The sequence below is a fragment of the Montipora capricornis genome, chromosome 2 (assembly GCF_036669925.1).
Source record: "Montipora capricornis isolate CH-2021 chromosome 2, ASM3666992v2, whole genome shotgun sequence".
Lineage (NCBI taxonomy): Eukaryota > Metazoa > Cnidaria > Anthozoa > Scleractinia > Acroporidae > Montipora > Montipora capricornis.
Genome location: NC_090884.1, coordinates 62235371 through 62243696, shown reverse-complemented (window position 1 = coordinate 62243696; position 8326 = coordinate 62235371).

Sequence of the window (8326 nt, the reverse complement as noted above, 5' to 3'; positions counted from 1 at the left end):
GAACAGACCTCGAGTACTTATTAGTGCTATGCGAGTGTTTTACTGAGAAAGGAAATAAAGATTGGTAATAATTTCTTGATGAAGCGAAAAAAATGTAAATTGTAAATTTTGGATTTTTGTAAATTTTGGATTTCGTTTCAAGGGGGCCGTTCTTTGGAATAATATTGAGGCGTCTTTAAAAATTCTTCGCTTTACAAATTTAAGTGTTCCCTTGAAAAGTCTCTCATTACGTCAGATTAATTATCTTACTTATACTTCCTCTTTACTCCAGTCTATCTGAAGTGACATCATCTTCTTTTTTTTCCTCTTGTTGTTCTCTTTGTTTGCCTGTGTTTTATCATTATATTTGTGCCTCCCTGAATCGACTTTTTTCTTTTTCCCACCTCCTAGCTAGAATAGCTTCTTAGTTATTTTCCAGGGGGCATTGTTGTTTTCTTAAGTCTATTACTTATTTTATGTATCTCTATTTACGTCTGGTAGAAATAAACTTTTGCTGTTGTTGGATAATTTCTTATCTGTCTGTGCACAGTTGGCCAATAGATTTCCCATAAAAAAATTCCCATGATATTAACCGAGATGGACCGGGACAAGGGTGTGATCTGCGTAAATCTTTGTCGATGACTATCAATTACACAGGAGCTCCGTTACCATTATTTTAGTGAAAACAGTTAAAAACCGATTCATCACTTCTCGTAAAATGAAAAGAAGACGCAAAAAGGAACCTCACCACATGTTGACACAGACATGAACAAGCGAATCAGTGACAGCATCTTCTATCACTAAAACTTTGAAAAACTGTTTAACTACTTAAGAGTTACTAATCAGTGACGATGAAGAAATGCGGAAAAAACGCACTGCGCGATAAAACCGTTTTCCAGAGATGATTGTAACTGCTTCGAATGGGAATTCAGTGAAGCCATTTGAATGTACTGTAAATTATGGATCCCAGAACAGTATCTCTGCTGCGAATATATCAGTCAGTGTTCAGTTAACATTGATCTCTTGAATCTTTTGGTCTTCATGGGATCCGCTGGTGACGTCACTGACGGATGATACGCAGCATAAGAAGGAAGTATAGCAAATAGAAAGTGATTTAACATCTAAGAAATTTCAGACATTCGTACGTGCTCTAGATACAATCTCAGCCCTTTCCCTGAAAACAAAATCCTTGTATGGAAAATTACTTAGTAGTACAATTGAAATAGGTTAGCCATGATAGATAGATATTGGATGAACTTCATTCAATGACGCTTAAAAAAGCCGGTAACTGATATATGCTTTCGTAATCTACAACACCTGAGTAAAAGAAACAAGGTATTTTAACTTAATAACTTAAGATATAGTAATCCTCCCTCTGTATGGGACTGGGTGAAAATATAAAGTTACTGAAAAAATAAATAAAGGAAAACAGAAAGGCAGCTTTTTAACAAAGAACTTTTGAGGGAGCTTATTGACTTTTGATGTTTTGAAGGGAAAAAAAAGGTTGAGGACCATTAGGTTAGATCCCGAGAAAAATTGTAAATATTTCTTTAATTTATGTGGAAAAACGTTATCGTTTGGTTTACCTATAGTCTTTTACAAGACTTTCTGGATCCTCTTGTAGGAACCACAAATTGAATGTTTCAATAATGACATGTCTTTTGAAAAAGGAATATTGCATGAGCCCGTCTCAAAGACGGGCTGTCGTCACACTTATTTAGAGAATCCGATTGAGCGGGCCAATATCTCTCGTGAATGTTGATGTGAAAATGGCCTCAAATGTCCAAATTGCAGAAAGAATGAAATATTTTTTTTCCTTATTTAATATGCAATAATGAAATATGCCTTCAATTCTTGATACAAATCTTTGAAGAAACAAGACGCCTATAAGGGCGTATCCGTGGTATGCACAAGCATTTAACACAAATTGCCAGTTACAGTAAACTTCAACTACAGGTAAACTTTGGAAAATGGCGAGAGATTACCAGAAAGATAAATCTGTAATTTAACTTGAAGTTGTTTGTTGTAGAAAACTTTTATTATTAATGTTACTAAATTTGCAAATGCAAACAACCAAGTGCTATTAGGGGTTATCAGGATACAGGATTATTTATTTATTTGAAAGGTACTTTATTCAAATCCCACAGTTTTACTTGCTTCCTTAATTCTGTTCATCCACAAATTGCAAGATCAGCTCTTAATCATCCGAAAAATTTATTACAAATCACAGTTCAACAACCTATCATCCTCTGTTCGAAGTCCGGTTCGGTAATCCTGGTTTAGTTCCTTGCAAACTGTTTAAATCTGCCGTGTCGAAGACAGAAAGACTTGTTCCTTGGAAACGATTTAAATCTGCCTTGGCGAAGACAAGAAGACAACATCTATACTCCATTTCTCTCGATGCTCAAAAACCTAAAATCCCGTAAATGCGTGTTCCAAAATCTAGTCCAAAGTGTTAAGTTTACAATTCCATAATCGTGATTTCAGTTTAGAGTAACTTGGTACCTAACGTTCCACAGCAACTTGAAATCTCGTTAAAAAAAAGGCTTAAATCCAGTAGTCCAGTCCGGGTTCAAATCGCCAAAACTCTCTCTATCATGGATTCAAAACTCAATAAAAGCCACAAGTAGCAAATAGTTCTCAGAAACTACAAAAGTTCGTCATGATTCTACACTCGAGCTGAACAAAAAACTATGATCTCGTTGTCTGATCCTGCTAATAATTTTATCCTGTATATGTATTACTGAGTTGAGTCAAGAGAAAATGAGGGGACAGAGAAGGAGGCTCCCGGTCCAGCCCTTGGGATATGTCATGTCCACGAAAGTTATTTTTAGACGAGCGGAAGTCTTCCGAGACGTCCGCATGCAGGCCAACCTCGGTCCGATGTTTGAAAGAAAATATATATTCATCAGCCTTCCACGTGCGCCATCATTTTCTCTTTTCACTAAGAACCTGAGAGCGAAGCAAGACTGCGTGCGGACGTCTCGGAAGACAGACTTCCCCTAGAACAAAGACTTCCGCTCGTCTAAAAATGACTTTCGTGGACATAACATATCTCGGCCAACGCCTTGAGCCTCCCTCTCTGTCCCCTCATTTTTTCTTGGTTGAGTGAAATGAATCAGTTATAAGAAAAACAACCTGAAGATATGGCGTGAAACGGAACGATTATTGTTGTGGCTGTGACTGTTGTTGTGGCCTAAGTTGTCGCTTTGGTTGGAACTAGTACTAAAGATTGATATTGCCAGTTAATGAATAAGCTAAAAATATATAAGGTAACGAGAAAAGGTGTTGCAATAAGCCTACAAGAAACGTCTATACTTACCGTAGTTACGATTATAATAACAAATTGTAGAAAGAATAGTAATAGAAAGCCGGTCGCACCGTCAGGATATTTGCATGAGTGACCGCGACTGCTGAGAAGCGAACTACGCAAAGTTTTACCAACAGGCGAAAAGACATGCAAAATGGGAAAAACGTTAGGTTACATACGCGGAGAACTAAATGTATGCAAAACAAGACAGAATAAAGGGGTCTAAAGGTGTAAATGACGATACATATAATAACAATTATGGGCGCCAGGGTAGGGTTGTGATAAGAAAATAAGTGACTCTAACGAAACGGCTCAGTTTAAAAACGCTCAATGAATCGATAATCATTAATGAACTTAATTAACACTTACGAGAACATAATTAACACGCAAAGATCTTATACATTAGGTTAAAAAACTCATTAACCTGATAAAACACTGCTGTTCGTTTTTTAGGGTTAGTCACGTAATCCTATATCACGCGACAACACTTTGTTGTTGGTTAGTAGAAGTCTTTTTGAATCGATCAGTTTTTACTTTAGGAAGTATGAAGTCATGACCCCTCTCTCTAAGAACCCTATAACGTTTGGGAGGTAGCAAGTTATATAATCAGTCACAACATACGTGTGGCTTTACAATCAACGACAAAGCCAAGCTAAAATATGTATTATAACAAAATTTGAAAAAAAAATATATTAAGAAATAAGTTTAAAAAGACATATATTTACAACGGCTCGTTTGAATCGATCAGTTTTTACTTTAGGAAGTATGAAGTCATGACCCCTCTCTCTAAGAACCCTATAACGTTTGGGAGGTAGCAAGTTATATAATACGTGACCAGTGTCACTTGTTATTCTGTTAAAAAGATCACTGTCCCTACTGGTAATTACATCAGATATCAAAATGATCTTATTAGTGTACCCGAAACGATAGGCTTGCCGTCAAAAAGTGTCAATTCGGTCTAAATATTTGCATTGATAGGCCCAAACCTCTAATCCATACAGGAATAATGACATTATCAAAGAGTCGAAGAGTTTACTAAGCTGATCTTTAGAGTAACGGTAATACCTGCATATCCTACGAATATACAGGAATTATGGGTTACGTGTAGTTTATATAGTAGAGTAGGAGCTACGCTATTGGTGGTAACATGGCAACGTGAAAAAATAGGAATATATTAGTTAAATGAAAAGCGTTCGTTAATACCGTGAGGATTAAGGGTGCCGATTTGGAAGATGAATTTTTGTTCTAGATTCTTGCGGCTTTCCGTCGTACCTAGATGTAGGGAAAGACCGCAGATAGCCATGTGTTTTTTGGAGTGGTTAGGGAGATTAAAATGACGAGCGACTGGCTTAGATGCATCTTTGTCATTCTTCTCAACATCGCGAAGGTGTTCGCGGAATCGGTCACCTAGTCGTCTACCTGTCTCGCCAATGTATAATTTATTGCATAACGTACAGGGTATGCAATAAATGACATTTGCGGAGGTACATGTGAAACGATCGGTGATCTTAACAGATCGCTTAGGTCCCGATATCTTGCTAGTGTTAACAATGAAAAGACAAGTTTTCCATCGTGAGCGCGCGCATTTGAAAGTGCCGGGTTACTCGTTGGTTTTGAGCGCGCTTCTAACTAAAAAGTTACCTACGTTTTTGTCGCGTTTGAATGAAATAAGTGGAGGTTGTGAAAAGATTCTACCAGTCTCGGGATCATTTTGGAGTAATTTAAAATTATTAAGAATGATACTTTTGACTGCGTGATTATGAGGATGGAAAGTGAGGGTGAATAGAATTCTGTCATTCTTATCTTTTTGTGACGTTTGTAGTGATGACTGTCGATCAAATTGTTGGGCGCGATGATTGCCCGCTTTGACCACAGAGACAGGATAGCCACGTTTTTCGAAGAACTGGCACATCTCCTCTGATTTGCTGGAAAAATCGGAGTCATCCTGACTACATAGACGTCGAAGTCTAAGAAATTGAGAATAAGGAATGGAGTTCTTGACATGTGATGGATGTGATGATGAATACAACAAATAACTGTGAGAATCTGTAGGTTTGTAGTGCACACTGGTACATAGCACGTTGCCACTAATAGAAACTTTGATATCTAGGAAAGCCAATGAAGCTTCCGAAATTTCCCAGGTATATTTAAGAGCCGGATGAAAAGAATTGACGGAGGTTATAAAATGATCGAGTTCTTCTCTGCTAGATGAAATAGCGCCGATACAATCGTCGATGTAGCGGCCGTAGAGTTCAGGTTTGGGGCCGTTGTACTGATTAAAAAATTGGTGTTCAACATATCCTACAAAAAGATTGGCATAGCTAGGTCCCATTCTTGTACCCATCGCTACACCATTAATTTGTTTGTAATAGTTGCCGGCGAATGAAAAACAATTAAGCGTTAAAACTAGTTCGGCAAGGCGGAGGAGCGTTTCCGAGCTTGGTTCTTTGACAGTGCGTTGATCGAAAAAGTGTTTAAGTGCTAGAAGACCTTCGCTATTGGGAAGTGGCTGTGTACAGATTTCAATTTCTCTGGCCAAGACAAACTTATTTTCATCATGGACATTACATCTCTGTACACATTCATTCCCAATAGCGAAGGTCTTCTAGCACTTAAACTCTTTTTCGATCAACGCACTGTCAAAGAACCAAGCTCGGAAAGGCTCCTCCGCCTTGCCGAACTAGTTTTAACGCTTAATTGTTTTTCATTCGCCGGCAACTATTACAAACAAATTAATGGTGTAGCGATGGGTACAAGAATGGGACCTAGCTATGCCAATCTTTTTGTAGGATATGTTGAACACCAATTTTTTAATCAGTACAACGGCCCCAAACCTGAACTCTACGGCCGCTACATCGACGATTGTATCGGCGCTATTTCATCTAGCAGAGAAGAACTCGATCATTTTATAACCTCCGTCAATTCTTTTCATCCGGCTCTTAAATATACCTGGGAAATTTCGGAAGCTTCATTGGCTTTCCTAGATATCAAAGTTTCTATTAGTGGCAACGTGCTATGTACCAGTGTGCACTACAAACCTACAGATTCTCACAGTTATTTGTTGTATTCATCATCACATCCATCACATGTCAAGAACTCCATTCCTTATTCTCAATTTCTTAGACTTCGACGTCTATGTAGTCAGGATGACTCCGATTTTTCCAGCAAATCAGAGGAGATGTGCCAGTTCTTCGAAAAACGTGGCTATCCTGTCTCTGTGGTCAAAGCGGGCCATCATCAAGCCCAACAATTTGATCGACCGTCAGCACTACAAACGTCACAAAAAGATAAGAATGACAGAATTCTATTCACCCTCACTTTCCATCCTCATAATCACGCAGTCAAAAGTATCATTCTTAATAATTTTAAATTACTCCAAAATGATCCCGAGACTGGTAGAATCTTTTCACAACCTCCACTTATTTTATTCAAACGCGACAAAAACGTAGGTAACTTTTTAGTTAGAAGCGCGCTCAAAACCAACGAGCAACCCGGCACTTTCAAATGCGCGCGCTCACGATGGAAAACTTGTCTTTTCATTGTTAACACTAGCAAGATATCGGGACCTAAGCGATCTGTTAAGATCACCGATCGTTTCACATGTACCTCCGCAAATGTCATTTATTGCATACCCTGTACGTTATGCAATAAATTATACATTGGCGAGACAGGTAGACGACTAGGTGACCGATTCCGCGAACACCTTCGCGATGTTGAGAAGAATGACAAAGATGCATCTAGGCCAGTCGCTCGTCATTTTAATCTCCCTAACCACTCCAAAAAACACATGGCTATCTGCGGTCTTTCCCTACATCTAGGTACGACGGAAAGCCGCAAGAATCTAGAACAAAAATTCATCTTCCAAATCGGCACCCTTAATCCTCACGGTATTAACGAACGCTTTTCATTTAACTAATATATTCCTATTTTTTCACATTGCCATGATACCACCAATAGTGTAGCTCCTACTCTACTATATAAACTACACGTAACCCATAATTCCTCGATTCGCTCTGACGAAGGGCTAACGCTCGAAACGTCAGCTTTTAGAATCTCTGTACGGTGGCCAATTTACATTATCAACTCCGTTGATAAAACCAAATTTTTGTATACTACTTCCCCACCGACGTAGCACCACAGTTTCTTTAGAAACTACCCCCTTCATTCTACGAACATACAGACGACTAGCAGCTGTCAACATGAAGATCCCAATCATGGAAAGTGATTCCCAAGAGTTTTAGCCACTCTTTCCGCTCAATCCCAGGCACTGGAGGAGGAGCAGTAGTCCTACTACGCAGTAGCATTTCCCACGTTTTTGACACGTTCAAAGACATCCTGTTTTTGGCTGCCCAGTTCTCAAGATTCTTAATTTCTGCCAGCGCTGTGTCAGAGTTCTTTCTAACGGGTACACTAATAGTGATATCAGCAACATATTTCGAGATCCCGTTGAACATCATGAGCTTATTTTAAAACCATATATTTATTATGTCCATAATATTCGCTTGAAGTTTGAGATAACTATGATTTTTACAAGGCTAAAAGTATTTTAAAAGAGAAAAAGTTAAAACCAAACGTTTTCAACACTAAGTTATCTTTACTGAGAAAGAAAAGACTGTCCGCTGTTTGCATGTTTTATATCATCCTATCAAGAGATTCCTGATACGAACATTTTTGCTATGCAACAATGAACTTATTTCAGTGTTTAAATTAGGTTTCCATTGTTGGATAATTAAACCTTCCAAAATAAATTTTGGGATTGTGGAAAGAGTATGCCGTGCAAAGCATACGCAAGCTGAAAGAATGCGAGGGATTCTCACGCATACGCACTGGGCAAATTTTTGTTTATTTTGCGAAAAAATCTGTCATCATTTCCGTCTGATACCGTGAAGCGCTCACGGTGATCTTTTTTGCCTACGAAATTTTGTCGAGCCTTTCCAAACTTTAAAGGCGCCGTCGTCCTGCTTCGAAGGAGGACACATTATTGTCAGGCGTGAAAACTATACATATTTTACAATTTACACGACCACGATTACCAAT